The sequence below is a fragment of the Lepisosteus platostomus genome, unplaced genomic scaffold, assembly GCF_059453375.1.
Source record: "Lepisosteus platostomus isolate fLepPlt1 unplaced genomic scaffold, fLepPlt1.hap1 Scaffold_60_H1, whole genome shotgun sequence".
NCBI lineage: Eukaryota > Metazoa > Chordata > Actinopteri > Semionotiformes > Lepisosteidae > Lepisosteus > Lepisosteus platostomus.
This window is the reverse complement of record NW_028291676.1, coordinates 461,681-478,397: the sequence shown is the minus strand read 5'-3', so window position 1 is coordinate 478,397 and position 16,717 is coordinate 461,681. Positions and strand designations below refer to the sequence as shown.

The following is a 16,717-nucleotide window of genomic DNA, read 5'->3' as shown; positions in this document are numbered from 1 at the left end:
GGTGTGAATGTGTATTTTCAGAATACATTTCTAAATCTAATCATTGGCTTGGTTTACTTGTTTCTACACCTATAAAATCTATCTTTGATGTATAATAGACCTCTACCCATATACGTATAATAGACCTCTAACCATATACGTATAATAGACCTCTAAAGTTATCCGTATAATAGACCTCTAACCATATACGTATAACAGACCTCTAACCATATACGTATAATAGACCTCTAAAGTTATACGTATAATAGACCTCTAACCATATACGTATAACAGACCTCTAACCATATACGTATAATAGACCTCTAAAGTTATACGTATAATAGACCTCTAACCATATACGTATAATAGACCTCTAAAGTTATACGTATAATAGACCTCTAACCATATACGTATAATAGTCCTCTAAAGTTATCCGTATAATAGACCTCTAAAGTTATCCGGAACTCCAACCATATATGTATAATAGTCCTCTAAATTTATCCGTATAATAGAACTCCAACCATTTATGTATAATGAACGTCTAAACATAGACGTATAATTGACGTATAACTTTAGACGTATATTAGAATTTCATTCTAGACGAATTGTAGACCACATTTAGACGTATAAGGTATGCGTTTAATAGACGTTTATTATACGTCTTTTGCCCACTGGGTGGGCTCCAGATGCACATGGAAGCAATCAAGTGTTTCATCCGAGCTGTTTCAAAGACTGCCCAAGAGCTTTCCTTTCACAGAGGCGCAACGATTAATGATGGGGGTGCACCCTTCAATGCGCCTTACGACTCTAGGGAGTGATTGAGACGAATCGTAGCGTGTGCTCATTTCTCTCTATTCCCCGTGTTGCAGTGGTAGGATGACGTAAATTACTGCTTCGACACGTAACGCCATTATAATCACGTGCAGGAGCTGAGGGTTTTAGTTTTGTTTCGTTTTCCATGGCGTTCGTAAGCGCGCAAATCAAAGGCAAGTCCTGCGTCTAACACGAACGTAAATGCTTTTGAAAGTGCAGTGTGGTGCAGCTTGTAAAATCCTTGTCCACATTTGTGGTTTGTTGATGTTTGTTCTGTCTGCCAAAGTTGCATTTTGACATCCGGACGGGGGGACTTTATCATTTGAACGTGAAGCCAGCCTTAAACCCTCTGAGGTGTGTCTGTCTGCCGGCACGTATCTTGTGAAAGGTATTTTTTTTTAACGGAGAGCAACTTTAAAAAGGTATCCGCAGCCACCTCGCAGTCCGTGTTTGATTATAGGAGGAATACGGCGGTGGCGGGCTCGCTTTTGTCGTGGTCGAGTGGTTAAGGCGATGGGCTCGAAATGCGTTGGGGACTCCCCGCGCAGGTTCGAAACCTGCCGACTCCGGCGTCTGCCGCATGTCGCCTTGTGCCTGCGCGGCAGAGGCGAAGTGCCGCTTCTCCTTTCCTGGTACTATAACAACGCGAAATCGCTTGGACCTGCTGCCATGGACATCAATTCTTCAGATAACCACACACTTTTCCTTCGCACCTCTGGTGCTCTGCTTATGCCTTTGAAAACCTAATGAATAAAGCTGAAAGAACCGACACGATATGTAGGTGCTGGTAAAGCACGCAGTAAAGAACTGTTAACAGCAAGGGTTTCAGTGGGTTAACTGAGGAGAAGGTGTGATCGCTAATTGTTGACTTTTTATTTGGTGTTAGAAACACTCTTACTGTGCATGACGTGCAACAAATGTAGCCACAGAAATTGCATCACGCTTTCATGTATGCTATTGCAAACACCAACGTTCCCTAGATAGAAAACCGAAATAGCCGTGGGTTTGCTTGCTGGTCTGAAGGATCTCTCTTCGAATCTCTATCATTTGTCAATGGAAGTAAAAGGCGCTGCAATCTGATACGTTCAGAATCAAACCCGCAGCTGTTGTTCGACTTTATTTCTTGACTAATTACAACTGAGTGTCGCATGAGCAGTTACATAAACTTGTCTGGTATATTTGAACACAAATGCCGTTCTTCAATTAAAACTAACAGTACATTGTCAGGGACATTCAGTTCTATACAAACAAGAGACAGACGAGAATATTTCTACCGTTCATGTGGACTACGTGTTGACTTACTGATCGGAATAATTGAAAGGTTCGGGCTCATAGCCGATGCAGTGCGTGCTAATTAGAACAGCAACGCTGAGCTCTCAGCACCGTACTGAGCCCAGGTGTTTTTCTAAAGCTGTCAGGTGCAGTTCATTTACATGAAGGAAATCTCTTACTGGGTACGATTACAATGCAGTAAGTAGCACAGACTACGTAGGGAGTTGCCCGATGCGTTTAAAAACGACCCGAGCCAGGCAGGCGTCAAACCTGCAATCTTCTGATCCGTAGTCAGACGTGTTATCCATTGCGCCACTGGCCCTGGTGTGACACTGCAGGACTGTAACCCAGTGAGATCAGCACTGCAACTAGTAAAATATTACCCCCGGTCCATTTTTTTCCAAAAGTGAGAAACACCTGTTTTCTACATTTTGTCTGTTTTAAAACCATATCTCTTTAAACCAAACCAAGACTTTGTCTTTTGCACTGATATTCTGATTCATTTCGATTTCAAAGAAAAAAAAAACATTATCTTCCAAAGCATCATAAAATTGTCGATTCTTCCAGACTCTACTTCTCTCTTGTAGTAGTACAGCAGACCTTTCCAGGTGAGCAGATCACAGAGTCCGAAATGAGCTTCCTCCATCAAGCAAAGTACCTGAACATGACTCTGTCATCATAAAAGCGCCCCTGTAATAAAGAAATTAAATCCGAAATCAAGAGGGCAGTTGCCTACTGAAGTTCAAGAAGTCATCAATTTTAACCTAGCAACACATTAAAGGCTGCATCTATACAAGTACGATTCTAGAAATGCTCACCAGATTACGTTTTAAGAAGGAACTGCGCCTCAGGTTCCGCCAAGATCTTAACTCGGATGGCAGGATTCAGAGTCTGGAGTGTGGACTGATGGCGCACGGAGGGTCCATATACTGTGGATCCCTCAGTTTTCTTCCGCGTGTTTAAACCGCCAGCGTGTGACTCCCCTGTCCCCGTGACCTCATTGCTCTGCTCTCGCCTCTGTGCAGCTGAGCCCGACTCATGGTAAAGTGGAAAAAAATATGCCCTCAACGTGGGATTTACTCTGGATCGAGGATAGATGTCACCTTTTTATCGTTGAACAGGATGTATGTGATGTGGCGACTAGGTTCAATTTTGTATCCTTTTAAAAGATTAAGGACTGGGGTGAGCGTGATTTACCACCCTTTCAGCTAAGAACCCGACATGAGCACCGTTTAGGCTGCATAGACTCGGTCGTCTAACATTGCTGACTTCTTTTTTTTTGCCAGCCGCTAGCGCTGATTAGCAATGTTTGTATTTCATGTTTTGCAAGTTGCATCCATTTTAAGAAAAACAAGTCGTGTTAAAGACAGGAAATGAATACTTGCATTTAATTAAGTCTAGCTGTAGGCGGTTGTCTGTAAGGACCAGTTCTGTTCGAGAAGACAGAACAAAGAAGGCACCACTGGGATTCGGACTCAGGATCTCCTGTTTAAGAGACAAGCGCTTTAGCCAACTAAGCCACGGCGCCCCGGGAGGGGTGTCCTTTTGCAGCCATTTGGACACACCACTCAGACACATCTGCATTCGGTGTGTGCTCCGCCTGCTCGCTGAGCAAGTTGCCACCTTTACATACAATAGCAACATCGACACCAAGAGAAAGGATGACAAATGGCTTTTATCTGGAACTTTTCATGTCCAAGGAGCTCAATGTGCTTTCTGTGTACAACAGGGCCACTGAACTCCACACTGGCCACTGAACCACAGCAGTGGCTTGCTGGCTTGACATCTCCCAAGGAAAATGTTGAAATCGCATGTGGAACAGGAAAAGGACCCTCGAGTACGAGGGAAAAAAAAGAAAAAGATCATTTGGAGCGCGCCAACCCATGTCTGGACAGCCCAGTTTCATCGACGAGGTGGCCGAGTGGTTAAGGCGATGGACTGCTAATCCATTGTGCTCTGCACGCATGGGTTCAAATCCCATCCTCGTCGCTCTCTACGTTTGACGTTGGCCCTCCTTTTGTTTGCTCCAGTACTAGAGCCTTACATTTTCTAGCGGTGGCTGAACATGGTATAGTAGGCTAACGTTGGTATCGACCAGTGGCAGTAACAGTATTTACGTGCCGCTGCTGCCAAGTGGCTCTGGGTTGAGACCGCGTTTTCACTTACTTGCAGCACAAACGGAGAAAGCGATTTTTGACAGTCTCTCGTGAGACTGCGCTAGGTGTTTAGGGATATACTGAGGGATCCACAGTATGTGGACCCTCCGTGCGCCATCAGTCCGCACTCCGGACTGAGAAGAAGACAGGCTGAAGAGTGACCCCAACAACTTTCACTCTCTCTGAGACAAAGCAATAGTCAATTCTGGAGCTGCTATTCCTCCCTGACCATGTATATCCTGCTGTTGTGGGATATATACATCTATATGTGTCTGAGAGTTTAAAGTCTTGAACTAAGTTTTGCAGGGCCAGTGAGCTGGAATCCAATTTTATCGGAGAGCTAGACTGCCTGTCTGTGTGCTCTAAGATACAATTAAAATCCCCTCCCACTATCACTTCTGTGCTACATAACAATAGGGGGGAGAGTGCCTTGAGTAGCTCCACCCTTCCTCCCACGTCAGTAGGACAATACACATTGATTAGCCGCAGGTTAACGGTCCCCCATTCCACATCCACACACAGCAACCTGCCATCTATGACCCTCTGAATACTTTTCAATTTGAAAGCCCATCCTTTGAAAAGAATGGCCACGCCAGAGGCTCTGTTGTTATTGTCCCCTGACCAAACAGAAGGCCCTTTATCCCACCTATCTTCAAAGCTTTTATACCTTTCTTGATAGGCTATAGCACACTTCTGCAACATCAACACATCTCTCTCTCTCTGCTGGAGGTAATCAAAGACAGACTGGCATTTAACTCTGTCATTGATACCTCTGGTGTTAAGAGAAATTATGTTTAGAGCCATATTACATAAGAAAGTGGAACCAGTCTTTACAAAACACATTTCTCTTCGGTCTCACCTGTTACCTTCTTCTTTTTCTTTTTCTTCTTACCAATTTCCTGCCAGCCATCCTCTGAATGAGCCTTCATCAGGGTGGCAGCAGTAAAAGCATTCACGGAGTCCATTTCAAGGAAGGGGGTAGAGGGAGGGGTGGAGGGGTTCCAGCTGTCCCCATCGCCATGCTCTCCTTCCTCCTCGCTCGGGGAGAAAACAGAGTCATTTTTCCTTTTCCTCAAGTCCAGCTCCTGGGAGCACTGAGGGGAAAGGGGTGCAGCCGATGCACCAGTCTCCTCTTCCCCCTCACCCACCAGCTGCTGCAGATCCTCCGTGATGGACTGGATGGAGGAGAGGAGGGCATCTGTAGCACTTGCAGAGTCTGAGAAAAGCAGCTCCGCTGAATCCTGGGTATCCTCGCTGGACCCGCTCCACCGGGGGGCCCCACACTGGCCCTCGTTCTGAGGAGCAGGAATGGGGGAGGGGTCCTCGCTGTTCTCGGGGGTTTTCAAACCCTCGTGCTTGTCTGGTGCAGTCTGCGGTTGTGGGGGCGTAGTGGATTTCTCTTCCACCGGGCCCAGAGCCACAGCAGGACTGATCCTGGCTGGAGGCTGAGACTCTTTGTCCAACAAGGGTTCTTTGTTTGACTTGTTGTTTGCTTTGGCTTTTCGGGCCGGTTTGGCTGAAACAAGCACTGCCTCATCCTTTCTCATTTTGAGTTAATTGGCGTAGGCGTGAGGGCAGTTCTTAAAAACGTGTCCTTCCGAGCCACATAAATTGCACTTTGGCAGCATTGAACAGTCAGAGGCTAAATGTCCCTGTTTGCCACAGGTCTTGCAGCATTTCACAGTGCAGGACGATGCCAGGTGTCCCACAGCACCACAGCGCCGACACACCTTTGGTTGTCCCACATAAAAAACATAGCCATTGCAGGCGCCCAGCCGGATTGTAGAGGGCAGGTGCCTTAAGCCTCCATTTACATTGTCCGGTAGCAAGCAAACCTCGAATTTCCTTGCTCCTGTTTTTATACCGTCAACATCTCTAACCTCAGTTACATGGTGGACGGTGCAGTACTGCTTAAGCCAGGTGTGAATGTCCTCCGTCTTTGCCAGTTCCGAGAACATAACAACATGCACCGTTTTCCTCTCTATCCGTGTCAGAGGCTGCAAGATGATCTTCTCAAGGGCAGGAACTTTCCCTCTTTTTGCCTCAAACACATCCACAAATTGTTCAAACAGAGAATAGGTAGCAAAAACAACCTCAAATGCTTTCTGACCTGGGAGAGCGAAGATGAAATCCAAGTGCCGAGGTTCAAAGCCAAGTTCCTTCTGTAACACTTTTCTGCTGAACTGCATACGATCCATGAAGAGGTCACCCAAAAGCTCAAAACGTACAGCATTCTTGCGGGATCCAAAGGTTGCCATCTCAAACTGCAAAACAAACACTGCTTCCACAAAACAAGAAAACAATCCAACTACTCCAACTACAGGCTGATCAAGGTATCTCCCCTGCCAGGTAAGCCGAGAGCCGCAGGCGATGAGCCCGGAGCTGAACGGGCCCCACTGGCTCGTTTGTAAGGCCAGGTGCATTACCAACCACGACCGGCAGGGCAGAGGCCTTGAAGGCGGCCTGGGCTCCTGCAGCTGTCCAGCCACACACTCTGGTTTCTCTTCATCTCGTACAAATCTTTTGCCTTTTACTAAAGATTTCCATGGAGAGGAGCATGAATGAGTTCCATACAATTTTTGTGCTTCCCTGCCTTCGGGTGGGGCGCAGCTGGGCTGGTCAAAGAGAGAAAACAAAACCGCTCACAATCGCTCTTATTACGGCGACTGTGGCCGTTTGCTCTGCGAGTCCTCGGTCTCCGCCTGTCTGATTGGCGCTCTTTTCTTTGGGAGGCGGGAAGTGTCCGGCCGCAAATATGAAGCGTTACAGCAACGACATGCCATGAGACGATTGACAACGATTTCCATAGGATCCCCGCGGTTGCCTGGCAACCGTCAGCTTTGCGCAGTGGCAGTATCGTAGCCTGTGAGGTATAGCCGAGGCGCGATTATTGCTAGTTGAAAACTTTTCCCAATACCCCGCTTCCGCCGGTTTGCAATACAATCGGCGAAAACAATTTTCGACAGTCTCGTCAGAGACTGAGCAAGGTGTTTAAAGACAGATTTTGTCATGGTAACATCATGGTAGAAAGAAACAAGCTTCTTACGTCTCAACAGAAACGCTCTTTAGCTCTTTCAGAGTTATGCAGAGAACAGCGTCTGTCGAGATCACTTTTGAGTCAGCGCGAAACGCCGTGTGCTGTCAGTTTGATTTCATATTGCTCGTAGGGCGCCCGGCTTTTGTCTGTCAAACGTTAGGTTGCGCTTCTTCATGCTGCATCGTCGGCATGAGTGGAGCTTTTTAATTGTCTGTACTTGTCTTACTGCGCCCCATAAGAAATCGTTTGTCCCCGTTCAAAAGAGATTGTGCGATGTCCTGCAGCGTTCGCAAAGCAAACCTTTGACAGTTTGAAAAGAGGAATTTATTCTGCTTCCTGTGCGTGCAGTAGTTACAAAGTTGAACGTCTTTACACGATCTGCTGCAGTTTTCAGTGGGCGGGCTTTGTCAGATGGCTTGGAAAAACGCACTGTGTTTCGGCTCGGGAAACATCATGAGCAGTGTCCTGCATGTTTTCTGTGTATAGCTGTCTTTTAACGCACACAGAATTCATTCGAAATCATTGATTTCTCCAATTAACAATGGAACCTCCCTTTTTGAACCTGCGAGAAGCATTCTTTCAATGTAACAGATTTACTCCGAGGAAAGGCAGCATGACATTGAGAGTAGCTCAAGCTTTCAGCACCCGTATCGGGCTGCGTGTATGCAGACACCGCTCAGAATCCCCTGTAAGATTCTCCCTCACTTCCGTTGTGCAGTGCTTTACCTCTTTCAAAAGGCTTCACTTTCCTAGTCACATTCCAAGGCTCATCGAACCCGGGCTGTTTCCTCCAGCGGTATAGTATTGCAGTGAGACAGCACGATGCCTGCAAGACTATGTCACGCTAAACGCCACAAATTGTGTTTGTCCGTTCGTGTCAGTCGTCCTGCAGCCACGGGAAGTGGGACACAAACATGCTGCAATGCTTTCAGGACGTTAGGATTTGTTTATGCAACATCCGAGAAGAGTACTTGTGGCTTGAATGTGAACTGTACGTGCCCGCCCCCTTTCCTCTGTAGTGCATGAGTTCCTCCCGGCATGCCCTTCGTCATTGTTCTGTCATCTTGTATTTAAAGGGTTGTATTTCTGCTGCTGAAAATAAGCAACGGTTTTCTCACAACGCCCTTTGTTCCCGACGGAGCCCTTGTCTGTCATGAAATTCTTCAAAACCTCAAGCTAGAAGAAGAAGAAGACGACAAATATGAAGCGTTACTGCAACGACATGCCATGAGACGATCGATAACGATTTCCATAGGATCCCCGCGGTTGCCTGGCAACCGTCAGCTTTGCGCAGTGGCAGTATCGTAGCCTGTGAGGTTTAGCCGAGGCGCAATTATTGCTAGTTGAAAACTTTTCCCAATACCCCGCTTCCGCCGGTTTGCAATACAATCGTCGAAAGCAATTTTTGACAGTCTCGTCAGTGCGTGACATAGTCTTGCAGGCATCGTGCTGTCTAACTGCAATACTATACCGCTGGAGGAAACAGCCCGGGTTCAATGAGCCTTGGAATGTGACTAGGAAAGTGAAGCCTTTTGAAAGAGGTAATGTCGACGCTTTTTTAACAGAGTACCAAAAAAGCGTCTTTTTTGAAGACCTGGGCACTGAGCATTGTTGGTTCAGTGGTAGAATTCTCGCTTCTCACGCGGGAGGCTCTGGTTCGATTCCCAGCCAAAGCAGTGGCTTTTGCAGCGAGCGGCTCCATCACTTGCATCCCCTTGCAACTCGCAACTGAAAACCCACTGAAGCTAAGCAGGTGAGCCAGGTCAGTACCCGGATGAGGGTGAGCTACAGGGAAAAACAAAGTTTCCAGCTGGAAGCGGTGTTAATGGTGCCGGCGGGGGGGCGCTCACCCTGAGGTCTGTGCGGGTCCCAATGCCCCAGCATAGTGACGGAGACGCTGTGTTGTAAAAGGGCGCTGTCTCTTGGATGAGATGTAAAACTGAGGTCACAGCGCTCTGTGGTCATTAAAAATGACCACCAAAACCTTTGACAAAAGCTCTTGGTAATTGATGGTCTTCAATAATGCTTCTCCTTTAGGTACATTTTAAATCAGCTGAAAAATGCTGTGAAATGGGGGGTCACTTCACGCCAGTGTAGGATTTGGGTTACAAGAACTATAAAACTGCACGAGAAAGCCCGTACACTGAATTACACGGCTTTCAATTCAAAGGAGGGCAAAAGAAATTCCCTGAGTTCGATTTTTTGCAGCACAGAGAGGATTGCTGTCGTGAGGCTGGTTAGCTCAGTTGGTTAGAGCTAATAACACCAAGGTTGTGGGTTCGAGTCCCGTACGGGCCAGGTCCTTTTCTCCTCTCTTACAAAAGCTGTTAGGTTCCTTTCCGTGGTGAGATGGGTTGTCATGCAACGCTGCTACATAGTGCCGACAGACAATTAAATGACAAAAATGAAGAGAGTTAAAGCAGCTGGAAAGATTTTCTTACAACTTTTGAGCTGACACAGTTTTGGAAAATGTTTTCTTCACGCTGCACTGTACCACATAGGCAGCCAAGAGTCTCCAAAACAAAACAGAATTGACAGTCATATAATGTCCATTAACCCCGGTTTTAAACACAGCATCATGTCTGCCATCATAAGAATATGAGTCCAATATTTTAGAATATAGTCAGAATGTCTTCTAACCTTACCTGTGGTGTCTTTAATCCCTATTGCTCAATGCATGATGTACGTACTGCATACATGTGTCTTGAGAATGAGGAATGGGCCCCTGAGACATTTACCTGTTTCACAAATGATCGTATTTTACTAGAGATTCTGTTTGGGATTCAGATGTGCATTCGGACAGCAATTCCTTTCAAGAAATGATACGTTCTGGATGAGGTCAAAGGTGCTGGAACACTGTATTTAGGATGTATTTGCAGTGATTGTGTCTCCTGCTTCAACGCAGTGATATATAGATGTGCTCCTGTAATTTATTGGTACATGCCCAGGGCAGTAAGTTGTCTGAGGATTTATTTCCAGACGGCATAGAGCAGTGAAGCAGTGAAGTAGTGCAACACACTGGATCATTATATTATTAGAATCTATTCTACTTAAATTATTACATTATACACAACTTGAGCTCTCAGCACCGTACTGAGCCCAGGTGTTTTTCTAAAGCTGTCAGGTGCAGTTCATTTACATGAAGGAAATCTCTTACTGGGTACGATTACAATGCAGTAAGTAGCACAGACTACTTAGGGAGTAGGCTGATGTGTTTAAAAACAACCAGCGCCAGGCAGGAGTCGAACCTCCAAACTCCTAATCCATAGTCAGACACATTATCCATTGCACCACTGGCCCTCGTGTGACACTGCAGGGCTGTAACCCAGTGAGCTTAGCACTGCAACTAGTAAAATATTACCCCCGGTCCATTCTTTTCCAAAAGTGAGAAACACCTGTTTTCTACATTTTGTCTGTTTTAAAACCATATCTCTTTAAACCAAACCAAGAGTTTGTCTTTTGCACTGATATTCTGATTCATTTCGATTTCAAAGAAAAAAAAAACATTACCTTCCAAAGCATCATAAAATTGTCCCTTCCTCCAGACTCTACTTCTCTCTTGTAGTAGTACAGCAGACCTTTCCAGGTGAGAAGATCACAGAGTCCGAAATGAGCTTCCTCCATCAAGCAAAGTACCTGAACTTGACTCTGTCATCATAAAAGCTCCCCTGTAATAAAGAAATTAAATCCGAAATCAAGAGGGCAGTTGCCTACTGAAGTTCAAGAAGTCATAAATTTTAACCTAGCAACATATTAAAGGCTGCATCTATACAATTACGATTCTAGAAATGCTCACCAGATTACGTTTTAAGAAAGAACTGCGCCTCAGGTTCCGCCGAGATCTTAACTCGGATGGCAGGATTCAGAGTCTGGAGTGTGGAATGATGGCGCACGGAGGGTCCACATACTGTGGATCCCTCAGTGATCTTCCGCGTGTTCAAACCGCCAGCGTGTGACTCCCCTATCCCCCTGACCTCATTGCTCTGCTCTCGCCTCTGTGCAGCTGAGCCCGACTCATGGTAAAGTGGAAAAAAATATGCCCTCAACGTGAGATTTACTCTGGAGTGAGGATAGTTGTTACATTCTTATCGTTGAAACGGATGTATGTGATATGGCGACTAGGTTCTTCTCCATTAGCAGGCTTAAGGTTAAAGAAAAAAACATTGCTGACTTCTTTTTTTTTTGCCAGCCGCGAGCGCTGATTAGCGAGGTTTGTATTTCATGTTTTGCAAGTTGCATCCATTTTAAGAAAAACAAGTCGTTCAAGACAGGAAATGAATACTTGCATTTAATTAAGTCTAGACGTATGCGGTTGTCTATAATGACCAGTTCTGTTCGAGAACACAGAACAAAAAAAGGCACCGCTGGGATTCGGACCCAGGATTTTCTGTTTACTAGACAGGCGCTTTAACCAACTAAGCCACGGCGCCCCGGGAGTGCTGTCCTTTTGCAGCCACTTGGACACACCACTCAGACACATCTGCATTCGGTGTGTGCTCCGCCTGCTCGCTCAGCAAGTTGCCACCTTTACATACAATAGCAACATCGACACCAAGAGAAAGGATGACAAATGGCTTTTATCTGGAACTTTTCATGTCCAAGGAGCTCAATGTGCTTTCTGTGTACAACAGGGCCACTGAACTCCACACTGGCCACTGAACCACAGCAGTGGCTTGCTGGCTTGACATCTCCCAAGGAAAATGTTGAAATCGCATGTGGAACAGGAAAATGACCCTCGAGTATGAGGGAAAAAAAAGAAAAAGATCAACTGGAGTGCGCCAACCCATGTCAGGACAGCCCAGTTTCCTAGACGAGGTGGCCGAGTGGTTACTGTATGCTGAGTCTAAAGACAGTTTCACCCGTTTTCTGATTGCTCGGTTCTGTACCAGTGCAGACATGTCAAACAGTGAATGGTTGTACCTCTATTGTATCCGTGCTCAATGAATGAAATCGGTAACAAATGAATATATGTCTAGTTATACGAAAAACGAGTGGTTTATCGACTCATCTTCATTTGCAGATTTAGAGGCAGCTTCGATATTCGTTTTACAGACGGGTTTTTTTTTTTGAATATGGGTCACACACATGCCACAGCAACAAAACATCTCTAGAGATGAGGCTATAGATCACCTTTCCATCCTGCAGGTTTTCCTCCCAAAGCCTACGGCACCAACGGCGACCCCTGCTGGCCGGGAGAGCAAAAGCTTACAGCACCTGGTATTCCCAGGCAGTCTCCCATCCAAGTACTAACCAGGCCCGACGCTGCTTAGCTTCCGAGATCAGACGAGATCAGGCGTGTTCAGGGTGGTGTGGCCGTAAGCGAAAGCCCCAGCGCCTGACTCGTTACTTGAAGCTGTGTGTGGCGGGGGTTCCGTGCCCCCCGAGCGGGACTGAAGGATCGTTCGTGTGCAACTCTTTGGAAAGGAGCTGCTTTCCAAATCGCATTGCGTGCCTGGATGTTGGCGAATGCGCTCCCTTGTGTTGGCTCGTCCCGCACTGGAGGAGGACAAACAATCTGCACGGAGGAGCACCAGGCAAGTCTTCACCAGACAAAAACCTCCAGTGCACAGCACTCTGGAAACATTTCGGGGCTTTTGCGTGTTTATTTCAGCACGTAAAGCGCACCGGTCCAACACGTCGGCCGGGCGCGCGGCGCCTCCGCCCTCTTGTGGCCTTGCGGCGTCAGAGCAAGAGGCTCCTTCTCGCTGCCCTTCCGCTGTGTTGCAGGGCCCCGAGAGGGAACCCGGAGCGCGCACTTTGTGGGGGGCGGGGGACCGCGTTCGCGCTCTGCCCCCGGTCTCTTGCGCGAGTACTAAATCTCACGGACAGGGGGGCCTCGTCATTGATTGTTACAGGTGAGACGGGGATTAGGAGGAGACCCCGACTGATGGGTAAAGGGGAGCACTAACACCAGAGGGACACCCCCGGCGTCTCTTTTTGAGAGACGCCCTGGGGTTTCCTAATGGCCAAGGAGGGTCGGGACCTCGGTTTGACGCCTCCCCCGAAGGACGGCGCCTGTTTGTGCAGCAGAGTGTCGCCATCAGGAGGCTGGGGCGTAAGAGAGCCACACAGCCCGCAGGGTGAGCGCTCCCTACTGGTCCCAGTCACACCTCTTGCAGGAGCAGCAGCAACCGGAGCTTTTCCGGGGTGGAATCTCCCATCCGGGTGCCGGCCAGGCTCACACCTGCTGGGCTGCCCCGGGGGTGAGCCCAGTCGAGAGTCGCAGGGCCAGATCTAGTCACCGGGGAGAAACGATACAAGTGAAGGATTGCTCGGCTCTCGGCACTTGAAAAGACCGACAAATGTCTCGTTCCCGCCGGAGCTGAATGTACCCGCATGTGTGGTGTCGTCTTCTTCCCCCGCCCCGCTGTGTTTGCTGTATTGTCTCTGAAGCCGGCCCCCCCGAGACGAGACGGGCTGTTCCTGTGCCCCAATTAACACTTTACAGGTGCCATTCCCCGGCATTGTGGCCATTGTCGGTGCTCACACGCGATAAGATAAGGCGGAGGAGAGCGGGGCATGCCCAGCGGCAGACATTCAAGGAGGGGGCAGTGCGAGGTGAGGTGAGGTGCGACACGCCGGAGCCCCGACGCAGCTAATGCGGAGCACTTGTTGGACTGGCATCGAAAGGACGTGTGCGCACGGAGCGAGCCTTCCCTGCGGCGGAGCGCGGGAACTTTCAGTGCACAGTGTTCGAAGTAAATTATTTTCGCAGCAATTAATTTACACGTGTATAATAAATATAGTAAATATAATAAATTAATTACTGCGAAAATAATTAACTTCGTACACTGTGCAGAGTGCCGTATACTCCTAGTTGCGGCACACACGATACATACAGTAAAAAGCCTCAGGCACTGTATTAGATGTGTTTTCGACGTTATATATGCGTTTATTCATGTCGTCGATTTTACGGTTGCAATTCGACGTTGATTATACGTCGAGGCGACGTATATATACGTATAGCCGTAATTCCGCCGTAAATATACGTATATTCGACGAATCAATGCCCACAGCTTGGCATACAAGGGTTTTGCTGAGGGGGTCTTGCCACCTGCCTGAAAAAAAACAGTAAAATGTTTGAGTGCCTATAGAGTTTCTATTTTTATTTTCTTGACAAAAGTCCCCCATCAGTGCGCGGTGCCCGAGGAAAAATCTGTCGGGGGGCGTCTGAAATTCTGAGGGGGGAGTGATATTTCGGTTGAAACGGAGCTGTACGGTGCAGCTACCCAAATGAAATCTCGCAGCTATGCCATTGATTAGTGCTTCATGATAGAAGATAACGACTAGCAATCTGGTATTTGCGATGAAGTTCAGTTTCACATTTTTCGTCACTCTCAAGGTTTGTATTGCCTGGAGCGAAAAGTACCATAAGCGTTCATTTTTGCAGCTACATGGACGTTCTGAATCGTTAAGAAAAAAATGTTGTAAAACCAACAGAAAGCACAGACTGCTATAACTAGTCCTAGTTATATAACGATTTTAAGTATAATGATAAACTACTGCAAGGAATCGGTCCACCTGAGCAAACAGGATCGTAATGTTAACACTCAATAATATGTGCAGTTCCTGGACGGATAGCCCTCCTGCCCATCAAACAGACTGAGTGACTGTTCGTGTCATTTAGTGTTGTCTGACCATTGACAAAGTACAACTATTTTTTTAGGGTGCAAATTAAGTTAGGTAAAACTTTTTGCCCAAAACTGAAGCGGCGACATTCCCCCCTCCCCCCATGATGCCAGGCCTGTCCCCATCCTATTCCATAATGTCATTATATATAATACCATACAACAGTGACCGATCCTTACTTATTGCATGCGTTAAAATTGCACATCAGCTCATAGCAGGGGGCACATAGCAGCGATGTATTATCAATGTTAAATTTCAACCATAATATCGACAACATTAATAAACGCATACGTTGAGAAAATATCGAACCCAGCATATTTTCCGGTTATATACCACAATGCATTGCTAGTATTCGTTGGTCACCATTTTGGACACGTTTTTCAAACGTAGAAGTATATCCGCAAATATCTCAGCAATCCTCTTTTGACGAGTAAGTATGAACAATAATAATACTATCTGAATACATACAGATCTTTCTTAATATTATTTTGATTAAAATAGTATGTGAAAAAGCAAAAAAATGGCACATAAAATAGTGTGAATGGGGAAGATGACACAAAATCGTTTTGCCGTTTCTCTTATTCTTATTCTATGTTGTACTTTCAAACTTTGGGTACTCTTTAATTAGGACAGACTTTATTGCTCAACTGCTATGATGCAAGCCAAATTTTATACATTTATTTCAGCTTTGAGCTTAGTAAACCGTTCATTTTTTAGATTATACTAAAGAAGATATTAATCATCATTTATTTGGGAAGTAATATTATATAATTTTCTCCTAGCTGCGGTGCTGAAGTCCCACCCTACATCAACAGAAAAAGAAATAAAGGAGCACGCAATGTGTTACTTGAAGAATGCATATGCAAGGCAGGGGGCCAGGAGATCTGGACTCTGAAAATAATAGGTTTTTGGTTCTGTTAGGACAATTAGACAGGGTTTGCAAATAGTGGACAAAAATCGTCTTAACTTCCATTGTAATATTTTTTTTTTCTTGGAAATATAGAAGTTGTACATTTTAAAATGTATATTTGAATCAAAATGTGGTTTTGAGTTAGTGTGTTAATGTAATTAGTTTTGTGTTTGTCATTACTATACTGTATATTGCCATGTTACCAGAATTTGTAGCTGAAGTTTAAGACTAGTTGTGTTTTTATGATTATTGCCCATATGTTGATTGTTGATTGATTGTATACAATGTATAATTTGAAATACATATGTTTCAGGTGTGAATGTGTATTTTCAGAATACATTTCTAAACCTAATCATTGGCTTGTTTTACTTGTTTCTACACCTATAAAATCTATCTTTGATGTATAATAGACCTCTACCCATATACGTATAATAGACCTCTAATGTTATCCGTATAATAGACCTCTAACCATATACGTATAATAGACCTCTAAAGTTATACGTATAATAGACCTCTAAAGTTATCCGGAACTCCAACCATATATGTATAATAGTCCTCTAAATTTATCCGTATAATAGAACTCCAACCATTTATGTATAATGAACGTCTAAATATAGACGTATAATTGACGTTTAACTTTAGACGTATATTAGAATTTCATTCTAGACGAATTGTAGACCACATTTAGACGTCTAAGATATGCGTTTAATAGACGTATATTATACGTCTTTTGCCCAATGGGTTACGTCTCAACAGAAACGCTCTTTAGCTCTTTCAGCGTTATGCAGAGAACATCGTCTGTCGAGATCACTTTTGAGTCAGCGCGAAACGCCGTGTGCTGTCAGTTTGATTTCATATTGCTCGTAGCGGCGCCCGGCTTTTGTCTGTCAAACGTTAGGTTGCGCTTCTTCATGCTGCATC

General features: G+C 45.7%; 6 non-coding genes across 6 annotated transcripts; 4 read left to right on the top strand and 2 right to left on the bottom strand.

The window, feature by feature from the left end:
* Window positions 1-3,518: 3,518 nt before the first annotated feature.
* trnak-cuu (transfer RNA lysine (anticodon CUU)) lies at window positions 3,519-3,592 on the bottom strand. The gene has a single exon. It is a non-coding gene; the product is annotated as a tRNA-Lys (tRNA).
* Window positions 3,593-3,971: 379 nt separating this feature from the next.
* Window positions 3,972-4,053, top strand: trnas-gcu (transfer RNA serine (anticodon GCU)). The gene has a single exon. It is a non-coding gene; the product is annotated as a tRNA-Ser (tRNA).
* Window positions 4,054-6,709: 2,656 nt separating this feature from the next.
* LOC148632702 (U5 spliceosomal RNA) lies at window positions 6,710-6,826 on the top strand. The gene has a single exon (XR_015934290.1). It is a non-coding gene; the product is annotated as a U5 spliceosomal RNA (small nuclear RNA).
* A 230-nt stretch (window positions 6,827-7,056) lies between these two features.
* Window positions 7,057-7,198, top strand: LOC148632701 (U4 spliceosomal RNA). Its single transcript, XR_015934255.1, has one exon. It is a non-coding gene; the product is annotated as a U4 spliceosomal RNA (small nuclear RNA).
* Window positions 7,199-8,539: 1,341 nt separating this feature from the next.
* On the top strand, window positions 8,540-8,681 carry LOC148632700 (U4 spliceosomal RNA). The gene has a single exon (XR_015934263.1). It is a non-coding gene; the product is annotated as a U4 spliceosomal RNA (small nuclear RNA).
* A 3,778-nt stretch (window positions 8,682-12,459) lies between these two features.
* On the bottom strand, window positions 12,460-12,578 carry LOC148632699 (5S ribosomal RNA). Its single transcript, XR_015934281.1, has one exon. It is a non-coding gene; the product is annotated as a 5S ribosomal RNA (ribosomal RNA).
* Window positions 12,579-16,717: the final 4,139 nt, after the last annotated feature.